We start from the raw sequence: 20,487 nt of genomic DNA, 5'->3' as shown, positions 1-20,487 counted from the left end.
TTAATTTACTCTGGATTAAACTAAACAATGGCTTACTCTGACTGAGAGCATCTTTGTATAAATAAATCAGGAATAAGAAATAGCTGTGTGTAGCGACAAGCCCATAGGTCACCTCTATGACCTAACAACACACCTCTATCTGGTCTCCTTCTCCTGGATATCATCCTGACTTGTTTAATTTGGGATTCAGGTCTCAGTGGATCAGCCTGGAGAGTGTGCCATGCTCTCAAGGAGCTCTGCTTAAACTGAAGGGGTTTGGAGAACCAGGGCCCTGGACATTTCTGGAAGAGTGCACAGCTTTGTTCACAGCAGATATTTTATTCCTCTAATGATACATTGTCATTCAAGCCCCTGTTTCCCTGGGAAGATGGTGGAAGTTAAGCAAGACAAAACCCAGCTTGCATTTAGCTGGCAGTTAAGTTTAACCAAAAAGTGAATAGTGCACCTTCTGCCTCTACTGTGATTTGACAATAAATTCAACAAACACCAAGAAAGAAAGGAGTCAGAACGCATGACAGAAAATGGAAAGAGCTCATCTGAGAGAATTTCAATTACTTACATGCTTTCAAAAGGGCTAGTCCTAAATAACATTCACATTTAAGGTGCTTAGAGGACTGGCTTCCCAGGCTCTGAGCTTTTTCTTTATGAAGTGTAGGAAGAATGGAAAAGGACACCAGAAGAGCTCCAAGAAGCAGAAAAAGAAACCAGCAAGGGAATTCCAGAGCAGTCAGGTCACTGAATAAAAATGAATAAAAAAATAAATAGATTAGTTAATTAATTAATTAAAAATTTAAAACATCCTAACAGTTGGCCAGGCTGACAAACAACAGTTTATTGAGGTTTATTGAGGACAAATCTCGTGCAACCAAACTAATTTATCTTTTTGTGGCAAGGTAACCAGTCTCATGTAGCTCCTTCTCTCCTGTATGTGTGTGTTAGCAGGGGCACCACGGAGAAACTCTCTTCTCATTCTGCTTCATTGTCTTACATTATTTCCCAATCCTTTCAGGATTCAATCCAGTGCTTCAGCTTGGTCTTTTTAGAATGAAATGCTTCTAAAGGGTTGCTTGGCATGACTGAACTCGACCAACCTGGTGCTTCAGCAGGTCACAGGGCACCTTTGTCCTGTATGTTAGAGCTAAAATATTTTGCTTTTACATTCTGTGAACAGACAGCAGCTGGCAGCTAGGTAATAGCTTTAAAGTTGATATAAAACAGCAGTAATATGCAAAACTGTTAAACAAAAGTCCATCTATCTGTCCACTCTGCAAATATTTAGCTGTGTTGGATTTTTTCTACCCAGATGGTGCAATAATGCAGCTGGATTAAGCTCTGAAGGAGGCTGCCATCCCCTTCTTGTGCTCCTATTCACACGGCTGCGTTTGCACTCACGTGGTTGAACAGTAACTGAACCAGCTCAGTGATCTCACTTTTAAAAAACTCCCTTGGTTAGTTTTAAGCCAGATCAGAAAGCTGGCCTGACTTACCAGGTGCTCCTTAATGTCAACAGCAAGGAGGAGAGTGGGCTGGGAGGAAATTGCCTTGGAAGGAGGTGATGAAAGGGGCAGGCTGCACCTTGGAGAAGATGCTGCAGTTCCTGGCTGATCTCACTTAAAGCACCCTCACAAACCCTGGAGAATTGTGCTGTGGGAAAATGAGCAGTGGGAAGACAGGGGAATTCTGAAACCAAATATAAGGAAAATTTTTTAAAAAGCAAGGTGCAGATAATCTTGCTGAAGTCAATGACACACTGGGCTGCTCTGGGCACATGTATGAATTTTTGTGAGTTCAGAGCTGAAGGTAATGGCAGCTCTGCCTGCTCAGTACCCCAAGAGTCAGATCCTTTATAAATTAATTTGAATGCACAAAAGTCAAGCCAGAAATTAAAAGGCAGGTTGAGGACCACACTTGGGCCTTCAGCAGAGTGGTTTTAGTGCTTGTAATAGCTGAACAAATGAGAACAGAGGTTAATAAAAACCTTGTGGCTTCCTTGTAAAGATGAGAACTTTGGAGACAGAGAATTGAGGCACATCATCATTTGCTGGAGATCACACAAACTCCTTGCTGTAGACAAAAACAGAACAAACATTGTATTTGATGTGATCTAGTGAGAAAATTACTGGTTTAGGGCTTAGGTAGGCTTTGCAGATTGCTTTTAACAGGTCTTATTTCATGAAATTATATGCTAAAAACCATATCAGGGCAGCCACTCCTCTCCCAGCCACCAAACTTTAAAGCTTGTGTAAAATAATAGCACTGCTTAGTGAACCAGCTTTGAGATTTTTTTTTCCCAGAGACAAATACTGTAGTTTTTCTCTGCTGCTTTCTTAGAAACTACTGAACTCTGTTGGCTAACATTTGTCCTCTGCAAGGATAATAAAAAAGCCCTGCACTCAGGAACCTAATTGAGAAGTGTTAAACAACCCAAATTTTATATACAGCTTGTTATCAGTTCTGTTAATGATGGACAATGTGAAAAAATAATAATTTTTAAAAAATTAATCACATTTGTATTAGCAGTGCAAATGACTAACATGGTTGTTTCTGTGGTATTGGGGAGAAGAATGCCTAGTTTTAAATTTTAATTCTTAAACCTCTGAGAACAGAAAATGCATTCTGCATTATTTCCTCCAGCTCGGTCTTGCTCCGCTTCTTGGCAGCCGCACTCTTTTTTTTTTTTTTTTTTTGGTTACATTCATTTTCCTGCTGCCGGCTGCGCTGCAGGGCATCACCTGCAGGCATGGTCAGAAAGCAGAAAGGATCTTGGGCAGCTCCTCCTGCTTCCACAGAGCCCGGGGCAGAAATCCAATTCTAATCCCCCGGGATGCCGAGGCAGGGCTGAATCCAGCTCCCAAATCCCCCAGGGATGCCGAGGCAGGGCTGAATCCAGCTCCCAAATCCCCCGGGATGCCGAGGCAGGGCTGAATCCAGCTCCCAAATCCCCCCGGGATGTCGAGGCAGGGCTGAATCCGGCTCCCAAATCCCCCGGGATGCTGTGCCGGGGCTGAATCCAGGTCCCAAACCCCCGGAATGCCGTGCCAGAGCCGCAGACACCGCGCTGCTTTTCCATCCTTTATCTGATGCTCCGGCTCCGCCAGAACCGGTCCCGGTGACTCACGGCCACCTCATCCCCGCGGCGCACCAGGAGATGTTTTCCAGGCTGGATCCCACAAATCCCGGCAAACGATGCCTCGTTCCTGGCGGAGCCTTCCTGCGGGGAGGCACTGGATGGAGAGGGATAAGGAAATGTGCGAGGCACAAGCCCCGTGTGAGCTCAGGGAGCTCCAGGCACCCCCCGCCCTCCTCTATGGGACAGCGCTCGCTGCGGAGAAATCAACTCCAGCATCATTTCGAAAGTCGGGCACAACCGAAATTCTGCTTTTCAAACCCAAATAGGTTCACACAAAGTCGTTTCGGTAAAAAGAAATTTAAATTTGCTATCAAAACAGGCGCGTCTTTTCACCAGAATGCTTTCAAATGGGTGGCATCTTGGGGTGCTAATAATCTTAACAAAAGATCGTTAAAATCTTAAAAAAATATTATTAGTTTTAACATAATATTATTAAAAATATTTACATATAATTTGAAAAAACCGCCGAAAAAACCCTGAAATTCGTCATTGGTAACTACTGCATACTGTCTACCAGAAACATGAGTGTTAGCAAAACCTCTGTATACAAACTAATACAAAACTGTAAATTCTAAAATAGATTACTGACAAAAAAAAAAAAAAAAGGTAACTTTTATCTTTGCAAACCCCTTGTGTTTGCAAGCTATGCAAACTATGCAAATAATAGTGAAATAAGCCAGGCGCCTAAGCAATAATAGAATAAAACCCTGGAGTGTCATTAAGCAGCATAACCAAGAGCAATTATTTTAAAAAATTATTTTCAAAAATAGCTCTCCATTAATAAGTTATCATCCCATTCGGTCTGACCCTACAGTTGATTGTGTCTTACAGAATGTATTTAATAGGCTCACACGAAGATGTGGGAGGGAATTTTGGACTTGCAGGCTGTATTCTTGCTCACATTCAGCTCCACAGCACAAGTACAAATCAAATAACGCCGTGTTTTAATGTGCCATGTGAAACCCTGAATGGCCTTGGTGTAAATTAACCTTGGTACCTGCACTGAGGGCAGCAACCTCCCCATCAGGCACGGGGAGTAAAATGTGGGATATTGGATTAGAGACTTCAGGTAAGCTGTTGTAAAAACCTGGAAAAGGCTCCTGTGTGTTCTGGCTGACTAATACTTTCCATTATAAAGGGATCTTTGCTTTCCATTATAAAGGGCTCTTTCTTTGGGAAGGGTTAACACCTCTGCTGTTTGTTGCAGGCCTTTGATATTTAGCAGGGGAAATCCCAGAGGCTACAGTGGTACCGATCCATTGCCCAGAGAAACGTGAGTCAGTTCTACCTGTGCTGTAAAGGATTAAAAATGCTGCCTCCCTGATTCATGCCTGATTAAAATCAGGCTGACACCCACATGTGTCTGGCCTTCCCCCTCTGCACGGATGGCTCAAGTGCTCTTGAAACATCATTTTACAGCCCGGCATATTTAATGTGATTAAAACCTGAGCACGGAGATCCCAGCTGCCTGCAAAGCAGGAGGTTTTGAGGCAGGAACAGCGCCATGGGACGAGATTTTTACACCCTTTTGTTGTGACTATATTTGTGACAGGGTTTATAAATTCCTTTGCAATATTTCCATTGTAACAAGAAAGCCCCTCTAATAACTCCTGAAATATTTTTGAAGTCACTAAATAAAGCTAAGAAACCTGCCAAAATTTTTATATTCTTTTATACATCTCACAAGCTGTTAGCTAATTTTTAATAATTAACACAGTGGGCTAATAAAAAATGGGATGTTTTACTTGCCAACTCAAACTCTTTGTCTCATGCATTGGCTCAACATTTCCCCCATTATCTGAATGTTTTTAATAAATAAATGTACACATACATATGCTATATGAATATACAGAACTTTAAAGTTTCCTCTCAAAAAGGCTATAAATGAACTTATTGTATGTGCATAGCATTGTGTTGATCTTGCATATATTCTCTAAGCACATCAGAATAATTTAACAAGAAAGCTGAGAAAACACAGTGCTATATACGAGATTTGACGAGGATAGAAGTGAAAACTTTAAAATTTGCTTTATTTAAGAAAGCAAACCTCTTCCTAAGAGTAAAAAGAGTACTTTTTTCATAGTAAAAATCCAATAAAAGACTGTTTTTCTAGAAATCTATCTGAATTCCCAAACCCAGTTCCATTCCATCTCTGCCAAAACTGTTTTGACTTGGTCAAGACTTATTTGTCACCATCTAGAGATTCTGACCCAAACCTTGGCTGCATCCAAACTCCAGTGACTTTCATTGCCATCTTTATGCCTAAGGGAGAAAAAATTGAAAATAATAAAAACACAAACTACAAACATAGCATTTGCAGCAGAAAATAAGAATAACATCTAATTAGATTGCCAAAACTGATAATGTCAGCAATTAAAAGATGAATTAGGTTGTTGTTTACTATGTGGCACTCAAACAAAAGACACTCTCTGTGATGGAACACCTGCAAGAGGGCTCCAATAAGTAGTTTTTATCAAATATGCAGCAGGTAAGAGAAAATAGAAGATACATATTCATAATAGTATTTTATGGGTTGGATTTTCTTGTCCCAAAATGGAGGGAACAGATTGTTTATATTACAGAAGCCGTTCATATATTTCTGAACTCTCTTCCGTGGATACAACTTGGGGGGCTAAAAAATTTCTTCAGACAATGTCAGTGTCAAGATTTTCACAGTTGTAAAAGCTATACAAGCAAAAATTCCTTTTTATTTCCTTGGTTTAACCATCTTAAGCTTTGCTAACATGACGGAAAACCTAATGCAAAGTAGTAAATTGTTTCACACTCAGCATGTTTAAAATGGAACTAAACTTTAAAAAACTTTCAATTAATTATCTGGATCTCGAAATCAGAATGTTTTTAAAAAAATATTTTATGGTTTGAGCAAGAATCAGCTGGTAACATACCTGAAATGAGAATGGCTGCTGAGTTTATGAGCTTTTTGAAGATGTTTGTTCAGTGAATAACTCCAGGAGAAATGTTTTGACAGATACGGAATTTATATTTCAGAATTCCTCTTGGGAAGGAAGACTTAGACTCATGGAAGGCATGCACATGTATATGACAAAAATTAATCCCTGTTGAAAAGGGGAAAACCACACTAAATAGCTGAAGAAGTTTTCAAGTAGCTTCCTCAAATATTTCCAGTTTGTGTTTTTTAGAACTTGTTGATTAAGGACCCCCAGTGAACATGGGAATTCTCTGCACTGGCCATTGCTACTGCAGATCTGCAAGAGCAGGGTGACAACAGATCCCACTAAAATATATTCATTTTACAGCACAGGAGTGATCACAGCTCAGGAAGCTGAAGGAACAGGCAGCAAGCATGCATAAATTACAGCAGCCCAAACTGAATGTTAATGTGTGACCACACTCACATGATTAAAACTTACTCTATTTTCAGGCAACATATTACTTCTAAGTATGGAGTACCAATCCAGAAAGGTGATGTTGTATTTTAATCCCTGAAATTCTTAGCTGTTGAGATTAGAATTGGTATGTGGGAGTTTTTATCCTTAAAAAAAAAAAAAAAAAAAAAAAAAGGGAGGTGGGAGGAGGTTGGCTAGAGTTCAAGACTCTGAGAATGCAACTGCATGTACCTACAGTAAGCACTCAAAAGGAGGAATCAGGTATTTGCACAGCACTTGCAAGAGTCCTAGAAATGTGTGCAAATAAATGCTGGATTTGATGCAAAAAAATAAAACATTTCCTTAATTCACACGAAACCAAATGCACATAAATTTGAAGCTTTAGTCTCATTTGGAGAAATACATTTTATCCTGCTGTTTATTACACTCACCACATGCACTCTCTTGCTGTGCTGTCTTAAAGCTGGTGAAGTCCATGAAATGAAACCACATCCTCCAAGATCACAGCTGTAGGCACCTGAATCACTCTGTGTTTCAACATGTTTATGTAGATCAGAGGAGCTCTTAAAGCTGAAAACAAGGTAAAACAAATAACAGATATAATAGTACAGAGGAATAGCCTTGTGGTTAATGTTTAGGACTGGGAGGTAGAAATTTTTGGCTCTGACAATGACAAGTGAAAGCGGAATTTGTGTAAATTGCTTCTCTGCCTCAGTTTTTCCACCTGTGGAAAGGGGATAGTGCAGACGTCTCTTTGATGTGCTCTTAATTTCTTTTTCCATTCCTTCTTTCTTCCCACACATCCACACCATGCCCAAATCCAGGTTATTTTTCCACAGCTATCACCCTTTCTTTATGTTCATGTAGAGAAAATTCTTGTCCATTACCAATAATCCTCTTTGGTTTAGAAATTCCAGTTATTTCCTTCTATCCACACACAATGTGATCTCAAAAGTACTTAAATATTGATGCATTTTACCTCATTTCCAGCATCCAAAGCCTAGGTCTCTCATCTTCTCAGGAAAAATTAAAATAATTTGCCAGTGCTTATATGTGCAATTTGGTTTGTCACCGTGCCACAAGCCTCAAATTTTCTCACCTGCTGTCACAGAAGTGACAATGGGATTATGGTGTCAAAATTGGATGTGTGCTTTCAGTGAGGAGGCACTTGTGCTCCCCATCCCACAAAGGCTATAAGAAACAGTATAAGAAGGCTATAAGAAACTATAAGGCTATAAGAAACTAGTAAAGGTAATAGATAGAAAAACATACTTTCTGTTCTTTATCACAGCTTCACCAGAATTTTGTCTTCTACATGACTAAAAAAAAAAAAAAAAAAAGAAAATGTCAGTTTAAAATTAGCATATTATAATACACTTGGGAATAAAATATACAGAGAAAAAAATGACATCAAAATGAAATGCAGATCCAATAAAGAGAGCAGTGAAATAATGGTCGATTTGCAGTGATTCAGGTTACTAGATGGTGAGATCGTGTTTCACCCTATAGACCCTGATAAAAAGGATGATTATTGTTTTGCCCTTGGCACTTTTGGAGGGTTTTTAAAAGGTGGATGTTGTCTGGAGGCCTTCTGAGGGACAAGCACTGTCAAATCTATTTTAAGGGTGTGAGGTATTACCACTCTCACAAGGCAGCAGGAAGAGCATCCATCCTCTGCCTCCCTGTTCCACAGTGGGATTTATTTCCTCGAGGCACAGCCGTGCTCAGGGCTTGCTCAGCTGCAGGTTGAGATATGGGATTGCTCTGACTCTGGATTTGGGACAACCCCTGGCAGCTGGGCAGGCAGGGCTGGAATGACTTACCCTGAACAAACGCTGCTTTGTGCGTCTGAATCAGCCACGTGGTGATTCGTAGGGAGAGCCTCTTTGCAAAGAATGCTTGAATTTGGACAAAAGCTGGGTTCCATAGGAATTTGAGACCATGCATTGTTTTATAATCAGCCCACTGCTTTACAGATGTCCAGAGAAAAACAGTCACGTTGTCTCAGAAAAAAAAAAAAGTAAATACAATGCGTTGCAATATTCCAGAATCACTCCCTGCACAGGAATTCTTCCTCATAGTTTGTCTCGGACCAGGAATTTTGTTTTGCTTTTCTCCCTAACATAAATAGCTTCATGTGGAAAACCCCTCTGGAATAACTTAATCTGGAAAACTGTGTCAGTGAATTTAACAGGCTCTTGAAATGGGAGTATCCAAGTTTACTTAGTTGTCTGCCATGTAAATGTGTCCACGCAGGGAGCGATTTCAGAATATCCTCAACATTTGCATTCACACCTCAGCTTATTTCAGAATAATTTCTTATAGGTAAGCAAGCTCTTTAAAAAGAAATTTCAATATTTATCAGCAAGCTGTTATGCAACACACTGGGGTAGGAATATGGGAATGTCATGTCTGCACTGGCACCCTGCACCAACATGCAGAGGTGTGTGCTGCCAGAATTGCTAAAGAAAGCTGAATCATGACCCAGGGATGTAACTAGCTCCAATATCTGAATGGATTTAGGTTTGTGCCTGAGCAGCTGGGACCCTGGGATGCCTCCCAGCTCCCTCAGCCAAGTTCACTCACTGGGATATGACACAGGCTCACATCAGCCTTGCTCCTGCTCCAGACACCTTGAGATTTTCCCTGCCTGTGCAAGCAGAACACAAGGCAGAATGATCAGGGGACAAGGACAGTCAGGCACGTTGTACAGTTCACAAAGTTTTAATCACAGCCAGAGTACCTAGAAAAAAATAGTTCAGTTAGCCATGTGCTTTATTTAATGTATCAGATCTAGCCTAATGTGTTATGCTTTAATTAGAAAAAAAAACAAACAACACCCAAACCAAACAGCATATTTAAGCAGCTTCATTAGTTAATAAAACAAACATAAAAACTCCATTTGGATTTATTTCCAATCTCTTTCCAAAAGCATCTTGAGTCTAATCTAATGAAACGCAGAGCGTCTAACCATCGATGTGTGGAGTTGCAGCCAGTGAAAAATCGTATTTCCTCAGGAATGCCACTGGAAAGCAGAATGTACCCCGACCGAGCAAGTCTGCCCAGAGCTGTTTGTGTGTTTGTCCAGGCTGAGCATTCCCAGGTCTGGCTGCCCGGCTGGAATGTTCCCGTTCCCAAGGCACAGACCCGCCCGCCGCTCCGCATTTCCTGCGCGTCCGCTGCAGCAGCAGCAGCAGCAGCAGCGCGGCTTTCCTCCTGCTCTCATGCTCCGGGATTCTTTCCCAGCAAGTCATCGCTGGCTTGTGGGAATCCCTGGGGACCCGAGGGAGGCTGTGGTCAGCTCAGGGAAGGACCGGACCGTGTGAGTGAGCCTGGCTGTGCGCTGCCAGGTGAGCAGGGCTGCCGCCCCAGCTGGAACACACCTGGGGCTTCCGCCCAGCCCCGGCTCCCGAAAGCAAATAAGGAGAGACTAAACATCTGCATGGGAGCCACTGCAAAAGAGAAAAGCCCCTTGAACTTTTTGGTTCGAAGGCACAGAGAATGGAATTTCCATGCCTCACAGGCACAGGCAGCTCTTACTTTTCCAGCATTTGTAACACAGTTGACCTAGGTTCATTTATCAATTTTCTTAGCTGATAAAACAATGCTTGTAACTCTGTTGTTTACCTGACCCGTAGTTTATCTAACCTTGAGAAAAGAATGTTTTATTTTAAGAAGCTCTAACTTACCATGTTGCCTCATGTGATCTCGTAGCAGCCTTTCATTGGCAGAATGTTTCCCACCGTTCTGTCAAGCAAAATTTTTTGTGGTACCACTATTTAGTGGTAATACAAAAAACTTTTGAAAGACGTATTAATTAATAATTTATTATTGATTAAGCTGCCAGTTTCATTAATATAGTCATATAGCATCGAGACAATTTCAATATTCTTTTTCACTACAAATTTAGTTTAGGCTGAATGAAGAGCATTGTTTATCAGTAAGTAAATATACAGAATAATAACCTTTTCAAAAAACCAACCGTTTCAAATTTGAAATCTTCTGTCAATGCACCCACTTTCCATCAACAAAACATCCACAAATCCTAAATATATTCCAAGCACTTAAAACCAGGACAAAGACACCACCTGTCCCTCTGTTTTTAGCTTTCAGGAAAGCACATCATGTAATACACAGTTGGTTGAGGTAGGGACAGTTCTGGTGAAGAAAATGCTCACCAAACCCACAAAGGCAAGAGAATTTCTGTGCTTCATGAACGCAACAACCTTTCTGGAGCACATTCTGCTCTCATGCAATTGACTTCTATGCAAGTAGAAATACTTATTAAATTACACATTCACATTAAATGAAAATCTTAAAAATATAAACAGAAACGATAGCATAACCCCTTGCTGTTTTCTGAAACTTGCTTCTGTGCATGATAAAAATACTCAGTGTTGTTGACCATCCCTCCACAAGTAGGACATGCTACAACCTTTTGTTTTGTGGGGGTTCTTAAGTGCTTACACCCACACCTACAGCTAACCCTACACCTTCCTTTAAATACACCTAAACAACCTAAACCAACCAATCAAAAACAAACAAAAAAACCCCTGCCCATGAGGACTGTGCTTTCTTATGCAGAAGCAGAAGAAGTGATCACATACTTAATGTCTGACTGTTATATTTTTAGAAATGCACAAACTACTTCTTTAGAAAATAAAAATCATGTCAGCAGTGTTGCAAACACCACAGGACATTTAACCCTGCAGATGTCTGTGGCACAGGGTTGTGTCCAGACAGTTCTGAAATATCTCCAGTCTTCACAGTCTCTGGAGCACCAGGAGGATGGGGAAGTGAATAAATGTCAACTGTACATCTCCAGAACTCCACTTACTGTTTTTTAAAAATCTTGGCACTTTCTGTCTTTATATTTAAATTCACATGGTGGCTAACCACAAGCAATCAACAAGACACCAAGCAATCTTTGCATTTAAAAATCTCTGTCCTCAGATCTCTTGAGCTCAGGAACTTTCTGATGCTGAGGACACAATGCAAATTTTAATAGCAGAAGTAGAAAGCTCTGACTGTTGACATGTGACAAGGGGAAAATTCCAAGTGGTTTTATGTTTAGGTGTACATAGAGCTAAAAAACTACTTTCAAGGGAAAACTTCAGATATATGTAAAAGAATATCCTATCATCTCATGCAAGGAGCAGCCACGAGTGTCTCTCATCTACCTAACAAAGTGACAACTAAGCAGAAATCTCCCTTTTTAGAAAGGTGAAATCATAGCCTGCACCCAGTCAAAGACTGAAGAATCAAGAGGACCAAATGCAAATTCAAGAACAGGAGGCAGGGAAAGAAAATATTCTTGATGATAAGAATAATCAGGTGAATCAAACTAAATGACACTTTGGATATCTTTAGGTCTCAGAAATGAATACATAAAATTGAGTTAACAGAAAAGGACTTGCCTAGCTCATGTAAACAAGTAGGTGCACAGTGAGTCCATTTCTGATCTTCATCAGGATGCTCTCTCAAGAAGAACAAGAATGCAAAACCTGGATCACAGCCCACATCCACTCCAGTGCATGGAATACAGGCAATTCCCTGGCACAGAGTTTTGAGCTACAGATCCATGTACTTAGTAAAGTGTCAGAGCCCTAACATCTTTATTAAAAGACAGGAAATCCTGAAACCTCACCTTGTCTACAATAGATTTTGCACCTCTCTTGTAACTGATACTCATTGCTTCTCATCTTTTCTAGCACAGACATTGAGAACAAATGGTTTCACTGCTCCTAAACATCTTTGAAGACACACCATATTCCTTTTCTTCCACATCTGACTTTTCCCCATTCCCTTATTTAGGCTATACAGCCAGAGGAGCCCCTTCATCTGTCCTAATGGGTTTTATTTTCTAAAGTTATAATCACAGTGATGTGTGATTTTTGTTCCTCTTAAGGACTAGAAATTTTACACTCTCAGGTCGCTGGAGCGAGTTGAGTTCTCCAGACAAAAAATAATGCATGTATCAGCTAATCTCCAGAAGGTAGATGAATACACTTATATTGCCTTGCATCCACCGATGGGATTTTGTCATTAATAACTAACCCCAAAAGCAACTTTAACTCATAAATTGAAGAGACACATATCTTGGGGCTTCACCAAGAGGATTCCAATCAAATTTGGACTCTGTTGGCACATTTGACAAAACAGACTGATTAGCTGAAAGCAAGCACTGAACGATCTGTTCCAGGAGCAGAGTCCCACAAATTGCCTTATTATCCTTGACTTCTCATCTGGAGAGGCTCTGCTGCTACCCTCCCCAGGTCTGAACGGCATGCACAGCAAATACAGCCCATAGTTTAGCCCTTACTCAAACAATCAAGGCATCTGCTATGAAAGGCTGTCAGTGGAATGTGGCTCCAGCACAGCCACGGGCAGGACATCACCTTTGAAGCCACGACAATAATTTTAACACAAGAGGTAGTTTGCAATATAGAGAATGCATTGAAAATGCTCTTTCTTACCACAGAGCTGAGAAAAACTGGGGCAGCAGTAGGTGTGCTTCCCTGGATTTGGAAGGATCAGGTGGAGAGAAGGAAGAGGAAGCTCACCATAAAATGTTATTGTGAGGGAGACAACCCTGATCCTGGCTGGAAAAATAAGTCAAAAACCTGCTCGGATGGTTTGTGCACGGTCACCCACAAGCAGAATCATGAGGAAACCCAACCCTGCTCAACTGCCAGTTACTCTGAGTTGAGAGCTGCCCATGGATAATAGGAACTATCCTACTTAAATCATAAAATAGAAATGTTTTCACAACTATTTTAGATAGGTGAAGAAATATCCAAAGATCTCTCACAAGTTCCTCTGCACTTAGAGCACAAAGCGAATTTTATAAGAAACGTTTATATGTGAAATAGTTTTTGAGATAGTATATTTTAATTTTTTTATGGACTATCTTTCCAATCACACTAAACAACCTTTTTTTTATTTGTAACAGTTTCTTCCTCATTATCAGAGGCATGAAGTGCAACATGTTCATGAAACCACATTGGGTTACTGAAGGTAACATAAACCAAAATAGAAGCATGGAGAAGACAAGATGGTTTTGGCAGAAAATCAACTGACAGGAACATAGAATTAAGTGCTTTTAAAAACCGAACAGACACCAGTAAATATTGCAGTAACATTTAATTAACTCGCTCCAACACAGAGACAATTACATCTACTACAAAAATGCAGAAAATTTTGCAGTATCCACAACACAAAACAGGTCCTGAATTCTCACCTACCATCTCCTAGATGAAAAGTCTGTCCAGAATAATTGAGTAAATGCTCCTCATTCTTTTGAGCAGGGATGTGTCTGTTCATGCTTTTCTGTTGGTTTATTCCTCTGTATATTTTTACTTTGTCCCCTTCCTTCACTTCTCCCTGCTCCTGCTCGAGGTTTGTTAGAGCAGTGCAGGCAATTCCAACAGAAATGGGAAGACTGCAGAGTAATTAAACTGAGCTGGGTGTCAGGATGCAGCACCCCACGAGTCTGGACTTACAAGGGGGGACTAAACCTGAATCATCCTCTTCTTCAGTCCACAAAAACCCCAGAGTGAAAGTGGGCTGTACATTGCATTTTCTGCACTGTGAAACAGGGTGCCATTAGCAGCACACTGCCAGCAGTCCAAATTCAAAGGGCTCCCCTCAGTTCCCAACAGTTTGACCTTCAGCTTCTCTGCTGTGCTGGCACAACTTTGTAAAGCTACGCATTGAATTTGGGACAAGCAACTGCTTTCAACCAAATCAAACACCAGGGACAGGAAATGGGAAATGGGTGAAACTCCTTAGGCTGATAACAGCTGATTAAAATGTAAATATCATTCAGGTTGTGCAAAGAAAAATACATAAATGTACAAACCCTATTTTATTTGGGATTACCTGGTTTTTGCCATTCTAATCTCAGCAGAGTGGATTAAAGCAAGATGCTGGGCACTCTGTGTGCAGAACAGAGCATTCCCACAAGGAGTTAATGCTGCATTCTCAATTCACACTCCAGAGTATTTCACAACAGCTCCCCGAGGCAGACAAGCCCTTATTTCCTCGGAAGGGCTTGAAACAGGATCTGAGAAATCCAAGGTCCTGTGTATATGGAAACAGAGAGGCACGTAAAGGTGAGTCAACTAAAATATTGAGCTAGACAGATGGAAAACCACTTCACCTCTTAATCAGAGCAGCCATACGGGGCTTAAACTCATTTTAATTCCTTGGCACCAAAACTTTGAATGTTTCAGTGGAACTTTCCTAAATATTCTTTGTGTAAACAGGAGAGGAGCGAAGTTTTTGGGGGTGCTGCCTGACTCAGAAGATTTACCTGTGGGGAAGCTGGAGCTGACACAGTGAGAGGTACCACAAGTGCTGGGGGAAGCTGCATGGGTGATTTTCCAAAGAGAATTATGTTCATTACTGTGGGAACATACTTGCAGGCGGGTGGGAAAGGTAAGCAGTTTTCCCTGCCCTCAAAGTTCTGTTCTTTCACACTGTGCCCTACCCCACCTCCTGGGGCTGGTGGAGCCTGCCTACTAAGTTGGGAAACATTCTTCTAATTAATAAAATTCACTACATAGTTGGAACTTGAAAAAACATGTATAAAAAGAGGTTTTGCAGAATGCTGTGGGCTCAAGGATTCCATCAGCCCCAACTGCCCACTTACAAATACCGAAAAGTGGAATATTAAATCAATTAACTGGGGTTTAAACATGTTTTTCAAGCGAAGACTGTGCTTAGTGACAGAGGCAGCAAAGAAAAATTCTGAGGGCTTTGAACTTTTTCTGAACCCTCTTTATTTTTTAAAATAAATAGGCCAATCATGGCAGTATGTAAGGACTGATTGCTGTGCATTAAAGGGCATCAGTATCAAAAATAACTACAGCAAGAAATATGATTTCTGTAAGATATCAGTCATAACGGCAATAAGGTTTGTTTGTAACAATAGATTGTAATCTGACTATAAAAGTTATCATGAATAATGATCTGTATTATATGCTTAGGCTTATAGCTTTAAAAATATGGCAGTACTACATGTGCAATCCACTTGTAAATAAAATTTTTTATTTAGAGGTTCTCACAGGTTGATTTAACAACAGAACTGCCTCTTTCTATAAAGAGAATTTGTGTGTCATTCCTTACTTCATTTAAGAAAAAATTAATGAAGACAGGTATGAGAGCATTATGTGAGTATAGATATTCTAAATTTGGGGTCTAAAGGATATTTTTAGGCATCCTATATGAAATGTTAAGAGGAAAGTGGAAATTATTATAGACCCAGTGAGGCAAAGTTTACTAAAGCAAAGCATGGACTGTAGGCACCATCAGAAAACAGAAATTACTCTGCTCCATCACTGCAGTATATTTACCCCAATAAATACTGATAATAAATACTCCAATATCACACTGATTCTAATTCCAGTATGATACACACGAGAAATAAAATATCTTTGTAAAGCACCACCTTTTGGTCTGACGTTGCCTTGCATGGAAATATTCTCGTCCTCATTAGTGTTTGTTCTTAACCTCAAAAAGATATTGTATGTCATTAATATTATCACAAACTCTGATATGAAAAAATCAGAGATAATAGAGAATGGGATTTAAGGATGATAAACTATGACTCTTTAAAAGACACAGAGAGACATAAGGAAAAGATGATCAAAGGCTTCTGAAAAACGAATTTTTTGTATTGATTAATTGTTCACTGTTTCAAAACCAACATTGGATATGTACATATGAGGTTTGCAAAATTGTTTAGTTCCACAGTTTTTCAGTAACTCAATTCAGTTGTTTCTTCTTTGCCATTATTTTTTCAGTTATATCACTTAAATGAAAGAGCAAAACTCATAAAACAATAATTGTGGACCAGATAGACAGTTTTCCTGAACAATTTTTTTCTCTAAGAGCAATCTTGCTCGAGAGTTACACCGAGGGAGAAGGTAAGGAAATGTCATCACATTCATGGGTGCAAAGCCAATGCTCACTGGCCATAAATAAGAGCTGAGGTTCTGAGGGCAGGAGGGACAGAAGGTGCTTCCCCATAAAGTCATATCAATATGAAACCACTTCTGATCAGGAGTGAACACCCTCAGGACTCAGAAAAAAAAACGTATCAGCATCAGTATTTGTGTTAACAAATTTTTTATTAACATAAATTTTTATTAACATAAATTGTTTTCATTAACAAATTGTTAACAAATTTTATTCTTTTTAATTTTTTTATTAAAGCTGTTAATAAAAGTGTAGTAATTGCTCTTGTCTTGGTTTACTTGGTACAGAAATAGCACAGAAGGGATAAATGATCTTATTTAACACAGGACTTTCAAAAGTGGTCAAGCTACAAATAATTTTTAGTTGAAACTGATCTTAGCAATGTTTGAACATCAAACTTACATGAACAGCTTGGTGAAAATGTCTGATTTCTCTTTGCAAAGAAAAAATCCCAAACATTTCCAGCTAACCAAGGAAACATCAGATTTTGTTGTCTTTTTTTTTTTTTTTTTTTCACACCAGCAAAAAACACACTAGATCTGGCTACAAACTACAAGTTAATCATGGAACTGAGTGTATCAAAGTTTTTCACATATGCTCTTAAAACACAGGAGAAGTTGCATCTTTGTCAAAAAGATCATTTTAGTCCCAAGAAAGAGAAAGAAAATTTGAATTCAAGGTCACAAATGTTATTCAAATATCACAGAGTGGGTCAGGTTGGGAGGGACCACAGGGGCTCATCTGGTCCCACATCCCTGCTCCAGCAGGGCCATCCCAGAGCACAAAGCACAGGATTTTGTCCAGACAGGTCTGGAATATCCCCAGGGAAGGAGCTCCACTCCCTCTCTGGGTGATCTGTTCCAGTGGTTTTCATTTTTGTCTTTGCTACCGTGATAATCTCATGTTACAAAGATAGTGGGACACGCTGTAAGACTGAGCAAAAACTCCCCATTGTGAGCCAGATCCAAAGAGAAAATGGAAAAGAAAATGGAAAAGAAAATGCCAACATCAAGTATTTCACGTCACAATTCTGCCAACAAACTCCTCCTGAGTGTAGTAAATTCATACTCTGTGGGTAGCCTTAGCAGAGAAGCTGTTAATTGCTATCTACTGATAATGCAGCAAATAAAACTTGCAAATGTCAGTGGCGAGCAGATTTCCCACTGTCCCACAAATGCAGCAACACCTGAGTGCTTCATACCTCAAAGCACAACTTTCTGCACAAAGGCACTTCAAAGATTCAATAGGAAAATTTTGTAAAAATCAGGATTTCCTTAGGTACATACTATGACACTCTTCGGCTTAGGTCACAGAGACATTGTTAATGTTGGTCCAATTCTCCTTTTTTCACCTTTAATTAAAACTCATTCACCTTTAATTAAAATGTCTACACCTGTAATTACACTTGATTACAGTGTTAAGAATAAAAAGCAGGATACACAAGAGCCAAACCAGCTATATTAAAAAGTCTGGTATATTATTGCTATTACATCCACAGAGTCTGCCTGTAATTTTCTGCAGAATTTGATTTTTTTCTGTTTTCTTTTTGAGTACATTTAATACTATTTAAAAACTGTAAAATACAATAGCCATCATGATAACACCAGTGTATTAAGGAAAACACCATAGAAACAATAAAAGTCTCCCTTTTCCTGTGAAGATTCATACAAATCCTAATTTAAACTTAAAATTCTTATCCCTGAAAGGGAAGAAAACTCTGCCATTAAAAACACTTTGTTAAAATCTGCACCTGCTGAGGCCCTGATCTTAGAAGAGAAAACCTCAGCAGAAGTTCTCATGACATCACCTCTTCACTGCCTTTCCATATTAGTACTAGTTGTCAATACAAACAAAAATCCAGGATAATCAGAAATGAAGGAAAAAACCCAAAAAAACAGGTATAAGTCTTTGTTGAAGGGCTTAATGCAGGTGGGGCTTATCAAAGCTCAGGTAAACTGAAATCAGTGTTATATTCCAGGTAAACTGAAGTCAGAATTACCTTCTAGTCTTGGAATATTGTCCCACAGACTCTGTGTGAAAGGTGAGGTGGGAATGACCAGCTCTTCCCAGCTGTGGGTGCTCCTTCAAGTGCTGCCCAGTGTGATTGCAAAATTCCCCCGTGCACTTCTCTACAGAGCAGCATCTTTCCATTCACACATGGCAGCATCAATCCAGCCTTCTTAAATTTGATTCCTGGGGCCACTGCCTAAAAGTTTGAGTTTTATTACATTTCTGTGAGTTTCTCTTGTAAAAATAGTAGTCAAGATTACAGTCTCCTCAATGACATGAGTATTTTTTAGGGGTTTTTTGTTGTTTTTGTTTGGTTGGGGGTTTTTGGTTTGGTTTTTTGTTTGGTTTTTTGTTTGTTTGTTTGTTTGTTTTTAATTACTAGATACCTTGAAATAAGGTATTTAATAAGGATTTAAGTCCATATTTTGCTAACATTTACATCTTGCCAGAAGCCACAAGTTGTAACATTTTCATTACAACCATATGGTAAGAGTCCAATGGTCACCATCCCAAACATCTGCTGAGGGATGTTTCTTATAATCTATCAGATACTTACAGATTAATTATAATTTTATCATTATAAATAATATTATAATGTATACTATTATATAATAGTAGAAATAATATTATAATATATTCAGCCTTTCTTAGAATTTAACTCCACGGCAGGGCTGCAAAACCTCTTTGCACACTGAAAACCCAAGCAACCATTACCAGGAGTGCAATTCCAGTCACTGGCACCAGAGTGGGATCCCACAGAACAGGGCTGGCTCCATTTTCTTGTTCTTCTCAGGATGCAGCTCTGGAGTCAGCACAGCTGCTAAATTGATGAGAAAATTGGTGGGAAGGAAAAAAAAAAAAAAAAAAAAAGGGAGGGGCATTTGCAGCTCAAAGCTGTTTTTTGGGGGGAATGGTACAGTGGGAAATCAGTTTTCTGCTCAACTGGATGCATGTTTGTATAAAGGAAGCCACAGGAATGTAAACCAATGAGAAATAGTTCCACTGTTTTTTTGTTAACTCTGAGCAGATAGAACAACAGCAAACTTCATTAAAAAATTCTTCTGGCCCATTCCCTGTGGTTTTCCACCTCCCTCCTCTTCCCTGGGTTTCTAGCTCCAAAGATCTGCCAGATCAGCTGCTCTGAGAGCCACTCCCTGCCTTGCTTTATTCCCAGCACTCTGGATTAGATTTTAGGGTTCCAGGAGCCTCTGAGCAGATCAGCTGACGGATTCCAGTCAGCAGCAGACTTCGGGAGGAGGATGGCAACAAGCAACAGGGAGGAGGCTCTTCACTTTCTCATACAGATCTGGAAGACAAACTCTGCCCAGTAGCCTCAAGCATTAGTGTAAAAGCCTGACTGTGTCTTCCCTGATGCTCGTGCTGATCCCACTGATTAAAAAACGTGGGTGCTGACATAATTCCGGGCTGAAAAAACCAAGTGGGAAAGTGGGAAAACGTGCAGGAATGGCTGTGCCAACTCCATGTGTTGAACAGGCACCATCCACACGACTGGCTTTGTGCTCTTTGTACTTCCAGCTACTAAAAATACCCCTCTGGAAGTGTTCCCCTACCAGAAAGGGAAATTCTGGAAGGCTTCCCAGAGAAATCATGGTCTGGTATTCCAAGTGGGACTCTCCTCACGTTGTAACAGGTCAATCCAAACTTCTACAAGCAACCTTTTCCCTGAAACAGGAACTCCTGGCATCCCTAAAGACAGAGGGAAAGGCAGGAAGAGTAGTGTTTATGCTGGACATTAAATAATCCGTGGTCAAGTAACTTTATTAAAGTTATTCCAGCCACGGTATTAATACCACTGGAACAAAATATCTCAAGTTATAATTATTCTAATTGACCAACGCCAGTATCCACAATATCCCAATGACCAGAGGCAAAAACCACCAGAGGGAAAACTGTGGGAAAGGCTTTGAAATCCTCCTGTCCATGATGGCACAGCCTCCCCTTGTCTGTGCATCCCACCTGAACATCCACATCCTGCTT

At 40.0% G+C, this 20,487-nt stretch overlaps 1 long non-coding RNA gene and 1 pseudogene across 1 annotated transcript; one reads left to right on the top strand and one right to left on the bottom strand.

Moving 5' to 3' along the window:
- Nucleotides 1–5,319: 5,319 nt before the first annotated feature.
- LOC148224983 (histone H4 transcription factor-like) lies at nt 5,320–13,745 on the bottom strand (annotated as a pseudogene).
- Nucleotides 13,746–14,533: 788 nt separating this feature from the next.
- Nucleotides 14,534–15,945, top strand: LOC148224982 (uncharacterized). Its single transcript, XR_015802011.1, has 2 exons — nt 14,534–14,612; nt 14,766–15,945. It is a non-coding gene; the product is annotated as an uncharacterized LOC148224982 (long non-coding RNA).
- Nucleotides 15,946–20,487: the final 4,542 nt, after the last annotated feature.

The sequence above is a fragment of the Sturnus vulgaris genome, chromosome 2 (assembly GCF_052056855.1).
Source record: "Sturnus vulgaris isolate bStuVul1 chromosome 2, bStuVul1.hap1, whole genome shotgun sequence".
Taxonomy (NCBI): Eukaryota; Metazoa; Chordata; class Aves; order Passeriformes; family Sturnidae; genus Sturnus; species Sturnus vulgaris.
This window is presented reverse-complemented; position numbering and strand designations above follow the sequence as displayed.